This window comes from Cryptomeria japonica, chromosome 5, assembly GCF_030272615.1.
Source record: "Cryptomeria japonica chromosome 5, Sugi_1.0, whole genome shotgun sequence".
Taxonomy (NCBI): domain Eukaryota; kingdom Viridiplantae; phylum Streptophyta; class Pinopsida; order Cupressales; family Cupressaceae; genus Cryptomeria; species Cryptomeria japonica.
The window spans coordinates 450,091,449-450,105,237 of NC_081409.1; the positions used below are offsets into that span (position 1 = coordinate 450,091,449).

The window sequence follows — 13,789 nt, forward strand, 5'->3', positions numbered from 1 at the left end:
AATTATAAGCAACTCTAAAAGTCGACCAAAAAAATTCAAATCTCATCTCCAATGTTTTCTTTAGCATTAGAAAACCTATCTTTTAACTGCCTACACTATTTCATCATGAAAACATGTAAACATCTTATCTGACCAAAAACAAAAACAAACTGAAACCTTTTTCAAAAATCCACAGGCTTTGGCAAGCTTTTTGCAAATAGTTAAGGCCTGAGTGATCCTGAGTTAATTGTCTTGGCTAAGTCATGATTTGATTATGATTTATCGTCAATCACCATAGAAAAATAAGTTCATACAGCTTCTTTAAGAGATGACAGAAATGAAATGATGATGTGGTATAAAAGATAACCAATTCACTTTTTGTAGAAGTAAATATATAGTTACATCATATGGCAGAAATAAAAATATATAACAATTAGAAAACAAAGATATTGAATGTAAAAGAAGGTTTGGTAGTCAATATGGTTAGGCTTATTTTGCAACACATATTCTATGCATGGCTGGGGAGGTCTCCGCCAACCTTAGTTTATTAAATAGTTCCACAACTTCAGTAAGCTAAGGCATTCATCCAGTTGCTTTCACATATTAAAGCAAATGTCAAGGCACACTAGTTTATCTTCATTACCTAAAAGTAAAACACATCACAACATTACTATCTGCGGAGATTTTTTTTAAAATGATCAAGCTTACACCTTGGTACTGGTGTGAAGGAATACTTAACTCTTGGAAGGTGAACCATAATTGTGACTTGAAAAGTCATGAATAGGAAGTGAATAGGAATGAGTGTGAGGAGTGAAGCACGTGAGAAAAAGTGTCAGAGAAGATGAATGTGAGGATGACTGTGCACTGGCAGGGATGGTTGGGCAGAAGGAGCTAGCTATGGATTTGTTGGTGACTAAGAATGGCGCAAACAACATGAATCCTGTGTAGGGATTCACCTGTACTGAAAGTAAAGAAGGTTGCATTTCACAAGAGATAAGAAACAAATGGCTAGGAGGATGTGCATAAGAGGATGCAAACATTGGACACATGGAGGATCATGACAGAAGACAGACAAATGGACACCTACAGTTACATGGGAGACATGCCACTTTGCATGGAACATGGTATTGGGCTTTTTCCCCAAAATAAAAAATCAAGTTATTTTTCTATTAAAATGACCCTTCGGAATTTAAATGGCAGATAAAAATAAAGGATGTTATGCCCCTTTGGAAAAATAAAAAATTGCATATTGTTTAGAGGTGTGATGATATGTTGTTTTACTATTTCTATTTCTTGTGATGGTGTGTTTCTGGCTGCTCTCTTTTATCCGTTCCTATTTGATTGTTGTCATTCTTCGATTTGAGAAGGAAGACTAAGAAAAAGGTAGGAAAGTTTAATAAGAATGCAGACTCTGCATTTTTTTCATTTGCCCATTGAAAACTTAAAGTTTTATGCATGCATTTTATTTCAAGGCCTTTCCAGGTAGAGGGGAATAGGTCTCAACTCAAGTACGGTACGTGTTAGTCTTGGGAGGAGGAAAACTCCTTTGGTAACAACCCTTATCTATTATTATGAAGTTAAAATTGTGATGAGTATGGAGAAGGGGAAAAGCACAACTGCCACCCCTTATTTTTTTCATACATAGGAAGAAGTTCTATTTGTTTATGTATTTAATCTTGGTATACAATAATAATAAATTAGAGGATGGGAAGTAGTAGGTTGCAGCCCATTTGAATATTCAATTAGTTGAATTTAATTTTATATATACTATGATTCGGTTGAATATTTTTTTTATGTATACAAACCACAAAGGATCTTTGTTACTTTCCTTGCCTCTTTCATGGGCATGTTTTCTACTTAGTGAATGTGTTTTATTCCTTGTACCACCTACGTTACTCTTCTTTATTGACATTAGGAAGCATGAAACCAAATTTTTGGGTAGGCAAGGTAGGATGTTGATGGTTGTAAATTACAAGCAGTTATATATGAACAGCAGGTATAAAAGCAAATATATTGTATTCTCTTAAAGTTTGGGTAGTTATGAGGGTGGCCAGCTGGAAAAACAGCACACACCCTCTAGTTTGGTATAGTATTAGGATGGATACACACTTCAAATGTTGGTTTTCTGCGTGAAAGTTCGTATTCCTATCTCATCTTCTTCATTGCTTTTAAAGAAAATAAGACGAAAAAGAAAGATCTGTTTAAATTTCTCATCTGTAAACATGTTACTGTATTTCAAGATTAGTGATTTTCTGCATGTATCTTCCAGATCATATACCTTTTGGATTCCATATAGGAAATGGCTTCTCGCCTTAATCAAAGCCTTGCATGGGGGAGTTTTGACAATATTTCGCAGCTTTTAAGATTGCTGCCATTCCTTGGTGAAGTTTGCATATTCAGATTGTGATATTATTGTGTTTCATTGGCTTAAATGTAACAAATCTAGTATTTTGATAGAAACTTATTTAATTTGCCTTTCCTTGTAAGAAATGGTAAGACTTTTGGACTAGATTGCAGCTCATGGGACTGCTGTTAAAATGTATTGGTTGATTTTAAATTTCAACTACAAGGATGAATTATAATTCCGTGCCTTAGTGGGAAATGTAAAGTGGAATACTACAGATTTGATCCTTGTTATGTGAAGTTTACATTTATCTAGAAGAGACTGTTTCCTCTATTTTTCTCCACAATTTCATATAGAAGTCTCCTTTGTCCATTGATGGCATCATATTGAGTTCACAATCCCTTGTAAAAGTGGAATCTTCTGTATTTCATTTTTGTTATAAAAACTTGATTAAAAGAAATTATATCCTCTTATTTTCTATTCAATGTTGTTTACTAGCCTCTTTTGGCCATTGAAGGCATCATATTGAGAAGCTGGCAACTTTTCGGCTTTCCTTTCTTCTAATGTAATGCTGCATGAAATTGGTGAATATGGATGAAAAGTTCACACTTTTTCATGTCTTGTTTGTACTTGTATTATTGCAAGAATGCTTTGATTTAATAGAGATGGTTTTAGTTTTACATGTGTTATGCTTTTGGGGAAACACAATTTTTAACTCTTTGATATGAGATGATTTCATAAGACTAATCATTATGAATGAAGGAGAGGAAGAGCATGGGAATGATTAAGATGAACAGTCATTCTCCAAGAGAGTTCCTCGAGCTTCCTCTTACCTTGGACAACTTAATTAGAATGGTGTTTTTCAGCTCCTTTATCATATCGGTTTCTTGTTTTCTTTTCATCATTTATCTTTATAGGTCTTAGTGGCATGTTTGATGGTTTCTTTTCTTTTTTTTCATTTTTGTTGTTTTCATTGGTTTCTTTTTCTTTGGGTTGCGTGAATAGGAGGCTTTAATATTAATAGCTCCTAGGAGATTGATTTGAACCTTGGACAGACTCCTACATTGGAAGATTGGAGTTGGAGTAGATAGTGGCAAAGAGATTAATTCAAGTATGAAGAAACAAACTATTGTTATCAGACCTAATCCTAATATGAATGGAGTTGGTTTCTTCTTGCTTGAAAACTCTTGTTATCCAACCTAATCCTAATATGTTAAGTACAGTGAAGAAGGATGAAGATAGAAAATGTTGCTATTTTTTTCAGTTGTTTATATAGAGATGCGTTGCCTTCCAAGAGGTCTTTTGATGATTAGTTGGCTTCTATGTGGAGCGAAAAAATGACAATTTATGTTTTGTTTTGTAGAATGATACACAAGAGTTATGTGTGGTGGTTTTTGAAAACCCTAACATGCAAAGGAAGATGTTGGCAAGGCCTTTCTGGAACATGGATGCATATATTTTTAAGGTTTTTGCCTAGGACCATGGCACTAGCCCTATACATGTGCCTAGTAAGACTTCTCCTAAATGGATAAAGGTGCAGAATGTTCCTTTAGAGTTGTGGTTTCTACTCCATCATGACCTGTTGATGTGTTTTTTACACACATGCAAACACAGAATAAAATACCAAGGTATCTTATCCTCTATTGAACAAAGTTATTCGAATGTTGAAGATTTGCCTAAGGATCAATCGAAATAACTCCAAGGTTCTGGTATGTAGGGTCTCTACGTGTCGATAAGCTTTGTTGGTATGATGTGATTATGTTGGGATTCACAAAGGGGACTTACATTCAATTGTCTGAATGCTTGATTAGCTGGAACTTGAGTCCTAACTACTCACTACGAGATGAACGACTAGGTGGAGTCCTACTGGGCTAGGTCTCACCATCAAACTAAACAATTTGACACCAGCTTAGTGCAATCTTCTAAGGGAATTTTGAAGATGTTCAAATCATCACCATCAAACACTGATCACCATTCAAGTTAATGCATAAACAATGGACGCATAACAATTTGAAGTTAAGCTCATTCAATGCCAGTTGACCACGTGTTGTGACCTTTTTCACACATCGCCCCATTGCAAATGGGGACCCTCTCTTTTCCTGCTTTCTAGGGTTTTTGTTAGTGTCCTGTGACCTTTTGCTGCAGTTTCACCAAGCCTTGTCCAGTTCAGAGCATTTCAGGCCTTGACATAAGTTATGTGATTCCGAAATGCGAACACCACCAAAGTGCTTAGAGAGGCCAAAGGACGAAGATCGCAATTGATTTAGAAAATTTGCTTTTTTTGCTTTTTCGGTTTTTCCTATTTTTTAGGAAGTTTCGTTTTTGGCATTTTTAGCCCAATCCCCGGTATGGCTATTTTTAGAAAGTTTTCCCTATTTTTTAGCGATGTCTGCTTTTTGCTTTTTCGGAATGGGAACCTAGGGTTTGCACTTGCACCACTGACCAGCTTCGACCGGGACTCAAAAATTCCAAGTTTGGACCTAAAAAGCTAAATCCCTAGATTTTAGGCTTTTTGCTTTTTCGGGATGCAAACCTAGGGTTTACACTTGCACCACTGACCAGCTTCGACCGGAACTCGAAAATTCCAAGTTTCGACCTAAAAAGCCAAATCCCTAGATTTTAGGGGGTGTGATGCCTCAGATGATCCACCTAGGCATGGATTTCAAATTTCAAGTTAATCCGGTTAAATTTGATTAAGCTGTGAAATTTTGAATTTTTTCTAAGAAATTTGGCTAAGTCTGGAATGTCATCCTGATCCTGAAATTTGACTAAGTCTGGAAAATTGGAGAATCCTCCAAAAACTAGATTTTGCATTATAAGTCTTGGAGACGTGAAACCACTCTCAAACATCCTGACAATATATATATGAAATATAACTTAAAGTATAAAGAGAAAAGACATATTGAAATACCACTTATACTTAAATGTTATATTTCATATATAGTCCGCCCTCTTGAGAGCCTCCAAAAGTCCGCCTTGAAGAGCAAAGGTCTGGAAGTCCGCCCATGTTGGAGGTGTCTAAAAGTCCGCCATGTTGGGAGGTAGACCAAAAGTCCGCCATGTTGAGAGGTGTCTAAAGTCCGCCATGCATGTTGGAGAGGCTATGAAGAGGGAGCATAGAACTCCGCCCTCAAGGAGACCTTCCTAAAACCCGCCTTGAGAGGCTTCAAAACTCCACCATGTCTTGTGGACTCTCCAAAGTCTGCCCAAACTTGTTGGTGAAGATGGTAAGGACATCAAAACTCCGCCCAAGCATGTCAATTGGTGGTCATGCCTCTTAAACTCCGCCCTATGCCTTGTGGAGTGAGAAAAGAAGATGTGGGAGCACTCTCCAAAGTCCGCCCAGCCTAAAGAGGCCAAGGTGGCCAACATTCTAAAGTCCGCCATAGGCTAGGAGGGTTATGTAGGAGCTATGCTTAAAGTCCGCCCAAGGTGGAGAGCCTTCTAAAGTCCGCCCAAGGCTAGAGGGGTCATGTGGGAGCACTCACCAAAGTCCACCAAGGCTAGAGAGGTCATGGGGGAGCTAACACCAAAGTCCGCCCAAGGTGGAGAGCCCTCCAAAGTCCACCCAAGGGGAGGTTGCTTGAAGTCCGCTTAGGGGATGGGTTTGAAGTCCGCCAAGGTGGGAGCCTAGCCTAAAGTCTGCCAAGGTGGAGAGCCCTCCAAAGTCCGCCAAGGTTGGGAGGCTAAGGAGGAGGAGTGATAGAAGTCCGCCCAAGTTGGGGACACCACCAAAGTCCGCCCAAGATGGGAGCCGCCACCAAAGTCCGCCCAAGATGGAGGTCATGTAGGAGCTCTCTCCCAAGTCCGCCAAAGTAAGAGAGCAAGGTAGGAGGTGCCAAGTTTAAAGTCCGCCAAGGGTAAAGAGAGCTATGAGGAGGGACCTTTAAAGTCCGCCCCATGCCTTAGCCAAAATTCCACCTTGATGAAGAGCCATGAGGAGAGACCTTCAAAGTCCGCCCCATGCCTTAGCCAAAATTTCACCATGTAGGAGCAAAGGCTAAAGTCCACCCCATGCCTTAGCCAAAAATTTTGCCTTGAAGAGAGCCATGAGGAAAGGTCTCCAAAGTCCGCCATACCTTGGAGAAGATGGAGATGAATTTCAAAAGTCTACCTACGCATTAAAAGTCAAACAAAATCAACAAGATGCCAGTGATGTCACAAAATCCACTGAGATTTCAAAATTAAATCCAAAATGAAGAAAATCTCTAAGGATTATTAAAAATCCTCGAAATAAATCCAAAATAGAAAGTTTTCAAAAGGAGAATATTGGAAGATTGATAAGGATTTCGAACTTAAATCCAAAATGGAAAGTTTTTTTTAAAGAGAATATTGGAAGATTAATAAATGTTTCGAACTTATAGCCAAATTGGAAACTTTTGGAAGATATTTTCTTCGAATTTGGAAACATGACAACACTTTCCAAAAGAATGAAGTTAAAATTGGAAACATGATTTGGAAGATTTTAAGGGTTTCTGATTGAGGATTTAACTTTATTTACAAATACTTCGTTGTAAACTTCATTTCTACACCAAGAAGTTCGAAAATATTAAGGAGAGCATAGTAAAATACTTTCAGTTTGGAGTTCATCTGGAGAAAGTTTTGGATATTGCTGGAAGTTGGATAAACTTTTTTGACAAAAGTTTCACAGATTTTTGGAGAAAGACAACCAGTATAAGGACGAATTATTGAATCTCTCCTGAATTTTTGAGTATTTTTGAAGGTCAAATTAAATTCATGATGCAGATTTGTGTATTTTCTGAGTTTTTCCAGAGTTTGAGAAATGATTTTTAGTGAATTTGTTCAAATTTCTAAGGGAGGAAAATCAATTTTTTGGCCAAGTATAAGAAATTTTCGGGGTTATAACACTTGGTGTTGGATTGTGATCACAGTTATCTTGAAGGTTGGAGAATTTACATGTGAAATCCCATTCTCATGGCTAAGTATGAAAATGAAGTGAAATTTTCCAAACACTTAGCCGTTCGCAGCCTCGATTTTCTTTAATCCAAGATAGATTTCTAACTTTTTTTCTTTGGTTTTACAGGTCGCAAGAGGAAATAGAAGCAGGATCATCATAGAGATCGCAGTTGGAGTTTCAAGCCAAACGAAAGATTGAGGACAAGTTCACAGGCAAGGTTCATCCGGGCATGAAGATAGCCAAAATTTGGCTAAGTATGGGAAATGTTTCACAAAGAAAATTCCAATTTCCTCAATCATGATGAAGGCATGTCAGGGTATCGAGAAGAAGGACATGATCACAGCGAATGCCTGAACAACTTGATCCCATCCTTTCATATTTGCAAGGGGTTATCTAGAGCTTTTACCCTCCTCCCACGCAACAGAAATTGGCAACTAAAGGCAGGATCATCACAGAAAACACAAATGGATTTTCGAGCCAAATTCAGAATTGAAGACAGGACCACGAGCAAGGTTCGTCTGAGTATAGAGAGGGCCAAAATTTGGCTAAGTATGAGAAAAACTTCACGATGGGATTTGTTCTCCAAATTCGAGGCACTTGAAAGAATCTCAAGGCATCAAGAAAGAAAAGTTCTCAGACTTGGTGAAAATATGGAAAAGTTAGATAAACTTCCAACTTCTTGAAGAATTTCATCTCCTGAAGGAATTAAAAAAAAAAAAGGACAAGCTCCCAAGCAGAATCAAATGGCGACAAGAAGGAATCAAATTTCCATACTTAGACGATTTCTTGACACAAATTGGAGAATTCAAGAAAGACATCCAACACGTTGAGGTGGCGCCTCGTCATTTTCCAACCAATCAAATCGCTCCAAGTCAGCATGTCCAAGTTCGATGAACCTGACTTATCCAGAAGCTTCTAGAAGGGCGCACTTCACAATGCAACAACCTTCTATTTTCATTGATGGTTCATATTTAGCAAGAAGGACAAGTGTCCCAAATGTAATTGGTCGAGGGTAGTTAGTTTGAGGAAACCCTAATTAGGGTTTATAGCTTTCAATCTAGGCCCTTGATCACTGTTTGATCTCGGCCGTTCATTTATTCATGAAAACTATATAAGGCTACCTCCTCTCATTTGGAGAGTGTGAGGTTTTTGATGTATTGTTGCTTAAGGTCATTTCCAGATAATATATTGCATGTGCGCTGCTTTCTAATCTCTATTATTTGAATGATTTGCATGGTTTCAATTGCCTCAACACTTAGTTAGAAATAATTTAGATTTGCTTTCATTGTTGTTAATTTTAATGAAGGATTTGATAAGTATCAATTGATGGTGTGTCTCCGCTCATACTTTTGGTAAATTGATGATTTCCATTCTACCGTGCAAAGTTAGTCTGAGCCCATCCACTGTGCATCCCAACATCTCGATCATAAGCACAACCCATTGAAGATTGCACCGGCCTTGGGTAGTTGTCCCTAGTGTGGCGAAGCAAGGTTTGGTTTCTCAAGAGCACCCAGTTGATACTGTCTCCAGAATTCGTAGGATTAGATTAGCCTTCCTAAACCCTATCTCTTTTTCCCTTTCTTTTGAAAGTCTAAATCCCAGAAAATTCCCCAAGAAAAAAAGAAGAAGAGCCTAAAAATTGCTAAATCCATCTAAATCCAGCAGTTCAAGAATACTTGTCAAACGTAAGTCCCCCTTGAAAATTTCAGCATACACTACCCAAGAAGCTATTCCACTAAAGTCGCTTGTTCGCACATATAGACCTTGGAATCAGTAGTGATTTTTCAAGAAAGGATAGAATACGTTCGGGTATCCTATCCTAATGTTTGGTAGATGATAAAACAGACACCAACACCACGCAAGGCGCACTTACAATTAGTAAGAGGCTAGTGGTATGGACTAGGCACATTCCACACGAGTGCACTCAACAATTTTCTCCATTCAATCTAATTATCTACCATCTAATATGAAGATCCAACAAGAAACCATGCATATTGCAAAAAAAAAACACATTTCACCATAACTTCAATGAAAAATGAGGTTTATTTACAATTTTGGGCAACAATCTCTTGCCTTCTCCTCCTACTCTATTCTAATTGCTATCTAAGCTTCTATTCTACTATCCTATTCACAAACTATTTACTATTAACCTTTACAAATGAAGAGCCAGAGCTTTATATAGAGAGCTCCTTACATTTCAATGGCTCAGATTAATGTGAGATCAATGGCCAAGATTTTACAATGAAAACCTTGATTAGGGTTTGTTACAACAAAACCTTTTAGCCAATGAGAAAATTACATTTAGTTTATGTGGACCAATAAATGTTGAGGGTAGGTACATCAAAGTTTGTGCGTCTATGCATGAGCTTTGTTCACTGAATCTAGACATGCCAATGTGAACCTTTCTGACTGGAGGAACAGTGGTTGGGATGCCACCTTGTCTAGTACTCTGCGATGGCATTGATTGATCCTCCATCGTCTTTAATGTACTTGATGAATGATGTACCCTTTCTTGACCCTCTTGTGCTTTATGAAGCTTTCTCTTCATCTCACATAGTGGTCATAGGAAGTCACGATCAAGTCACTCCTTCTCCTCTGGTAGCTCATCTCACCTTGAAGTGTTTGCATGATCTTTCTTCTAAAATCTTGTGATTTCTCTATGTGATAGAATGAAGACCTTGAGGATATCTCGTCCTATTGCTTGTAGCTATTGAGCACTTGAAGTCTTTCAATCTTAGTAGCGCTTTGAGTACTCTTCCCTGCATTTGAAGTATCCATGATGATAATGAAACTTGAAGAGGTCCTCCTCGTCCTGGCCTAATCTCCCTCCAACTAGATCTTGTTGACCTGAAAACAAACAAACGATAGAGTTAGGTGCACATAATATATTCATTCTAATATGGAATTTCTCATTTCACATCATCAACAAGAAGATACTTAAATCAATTTAGCTTGAAGTTAAGAGGAAAGAGCATGTTTATTGTCCTTGTTCAATCTACTTATTTCCCCCCTTTTGTCATTATAACCTTAGATTAGAACCCTCAGATGTGAAGGTATCATCATTTTAACCACCAAAAGGCTTAAGAGTAGGTATTGCTTTGGGTGCCTTGACAAGGTATATAGTCTCTCAGAAAATTCGCTTTGGTACCTTTGGAAGGTACATGCCCTTATCACCAAAGTCGCTCCTGTACCTTTGGAAGGTACATGAGCGAACTAGGGGTTGCTTGTAGTTTCTTCACCTCTTTGATGAATGCTTGTGATTTGAATGAAGCTTAGAATGTGGCAAAGCTTAGACCACCCTCAAGGAGGCCTTTAGATCATCTTCATTAGCAAAATACTCTCTCTCAAGGAATTTCGCTCCTGTACCTTTGGAAGGTACATGAGCGAATTTCTTCTTTGGCTCAATTCAATCCTCATTTCATTTCAAATCACCTTAAACTTGACTTTCCCATTCATTTCTCACCATGATCTTGCTAATTTGCCTTCACTATTGCTCAAAATGATATCCATTCAATGCCTTAGGTGAAAAATGAAGCCCTTCCAAGAATTTTGCTCCTGTACCTTTGGAAGGATCAAGAGCGAATTTGGCTTAATTGCTCAAATTCTTAACATTTTGTAATCACAATCCATTCAAATGCTTGTCTAAGGGTATATCTAAGTTATGTCCACCTCAATCAATGCTTTGTAGCATAAGTTTGATGCAAATTAGGGGCAAAATGGAGGCTTCAAGAGAATTCGCTCCTGTACCTATGGAAGGGACAGGAGCGAATTTGGCTTTATGGCTCAAATTCCTCACATTTCTTCATTCAATCTTGTTGCAACTTCCTTCAAAGACACGGATAGATCATTCTTCTTCAATTAAGGCGTGGAGCAAAGATTATGATCCAAGTTAGGACTAAGAGAGGAGATCTAGGGAAATTCACTCCTGTACCCTTGGAAGGGACAGGAGCGAACTTGACAATGTTGTTCAAATTCTCAACTTCCTCATGATCCGAGTGCATTCAACTTCATCCCCAAGCGCGAGTTCAAGGTAATCTTTCTCCTTAGAATGAGATTTTCATCCAAATTTATGAACAAGATGGAGGGTTAGAAGAATTCGCTCCTGTACCCTTGGAAGGGACAGGAGCGAATTTAATGTTTTGGCTCAAATTCTCCAATCTTCTTCAAGTTTTAACATTTAGGCTTGTTCAAATTCATTCTCAAGGGTGAGTTCAAGCTGATTTCTTTCCAATCCAAGCCTTAGAGTGAGAGTTTTGTCCACAATAGGAGCCAACAAGGAGCTTTTAAAAGAATTCGCTCCTATACCCTTAGAAGGGACATGAGCGAATTTGACATTTAAGTTCAAATTCTCGACTCTTTGACAAGTCTCCAAGTCTAATACTCATAATTACCCTCCTCCAAAGGGATAGGCAGGTGAATTCACATCAAAAAAGGCCTTGAAATGGAGGGGTCCATCCAAATTAAAGGAAGAATTCTCTCATTTGAAAAAATTTGCTCCTGTATGTTGGAAATATGCCTCGAATTCTCCTGACCAGTGTTCGGGTTGATCGGTGTAACTTACCCCGATGGAACAGCTTGTGGGAAGGTATCGGGTTGTGGACTTTTCCTATCAGTATAACTTTGGCCGCTGAACATGTTGCAGACAAGTATCGGGTTAGGTCTACCCGATGTATCCTCATTGTTTGGTTATCGGGAAGCAATGTTCGGATCCACTTTTGTGGTCATCGGGTTAACATCGCCTATCGGGTTAGCCATATTGAAGTCTTGTCGATGTCCCGATGTAGCCTGCTAGATGTTGTCCCGATCACCCGATGAAGTCGCCTTCACGTGCTTCGTCTATCGGAGGAGCACTATTGGAGTCTGGTCAATGACCCGATGAAGTCGCCTTCGGTGACTAGGTTGTCATCGGCTATCGGTGAAACAAGTTGGAAGCTACGCCGATGTCCGATGAGTTCAACTTCTTCTGACTTGGAGTGCATCGCTCATCGGGGAAACAGTTCAGGGTATGTTTCGATGACCCGATGAAGCTGCTTTAGGTGATCGGGGTAACTTTGCAGTACTATTGCCGATGGCCGATAGGGCCGATCTGTTTGGAACCTTCTTCCTGTGATCGGTTAACAGGTGAGCAAGTTTGGGATGATCGGACGATTGTCGCTATACCGCTATGTCAAGATGCACGAAGTTTATCCTCCACGACTTGGCGACCAAGGTGGGGCCCGACAAAGAAGAGCTTCATTCCGAGCGGTTAGTGAGGCCGTGCTAAGGTGGCAGGGCAAGGACCCTGGAGCCAATCAGGGGGTGCCACGTGGCAGAGCGCAGAAAGAGATCAAGGAAGATCGGACGATCAGGGTAGCTGTTTTGTTGTTTTGTCAATGACCCGATGGAATTGCCTTCGGTGATCGGGGTATCATCGGAGATCGGGAGAACTGGTTGTTTGCTACACCGATACCCAATGAGGTCGCCTTCGGCGATCGGGTTGACTAGATGAAAGTTACGCCGAAGTCCGATGAAGTCGTCTACTGCTGATCGGATATCGAGGTAACTTTTTAGTGCTGGTTTTGATGGTCGATGGGGAAGTATCTGACAGTGGATGGTCGCCCGGACCTGTTGACGTGTTTTTTATGACTACGTCGAACACAGAATAAAGTTGCCTAATGGTCACTTCACCCTCTCTTGATCAAAGTACGATTGCATGCTAAGATTGCAAAAAGTTCAAACAATCGACTCCAAGGTTCCTTTATGCTACGGACGTGACTCAGTTGGCTGATGTGATTGCTGGTAATCCAAAGGGCCTTACGTTTGCATCGTTCTTCCACTTCTCTGTTGTGGCTGGAACTCCATCATCGGATATGGCAATTCTGCGACGCTATTGCTTCGAACGGACTAAAATGAACTGAAAGTAAAAGGGAAAGGGTTTAGAAGGATCTAAATCTACTCCTAAGGGCAGTGATAACAATGAATAGTGCTTTGGTGGACAAATTCCAAATAAACCAAGCTCTGCTTCGCCAAGATCAACCACAACTCCGCAAGAACCAGTGCAATCTTCTGGGGATGCTAGAGGATTTTCAAATCAAGAAAGTACATTTGAATACCCAAAAATGGCGCAATCCAAACGACCATCCACAATCAAACTTAGCACAAATTTAAGGGGTTCAGGCTAACTTTACACTGCAACTTACAATCAGCAAGATGCAAAAAGTATGAACGATGGAAATTCATCAAAACACCATTACATTCTCCATTGAAATCAAAGCACTACACTACTTCTACTCTAAGTGAGGAAGGTGAAACCATGCAAGCTTTGAAAAAATAATTCAAGTGGACACCATCAGAGAACAATGTTTCACTATTATTTTCTCAAAAAACTTATCGCAACAATTTCATACAAAGCTCCCTCCCCCACAAATGAGGGGGGTCACCCCTTATATATAGGCCTCGGGCCATGATTACATGCAAACCCTAATTAGGGTTTTCCCTAAAAGATTCTCCACACATGATGCAACAAGGTGGGAATCTCCAATTAATAACCCATCATGCCCATATACAAT

At 39.3% G+C, this 13,789-nt stretch overlaps 1 protein-coding gene across 4 annotated transcripts in view; it reads right to left on the reverse strand.

Moving 5' to 3' along the window:
- Positions 1-13,789, reverse strand: part of LOC131060756 (sister chromatid cohesion protein PDS5 homolog D) — a 101,250-nt gene that overhangs the window by 21,801 nt on the left and 65,660 nt on the right. The window lies entirely within an intron of this gene.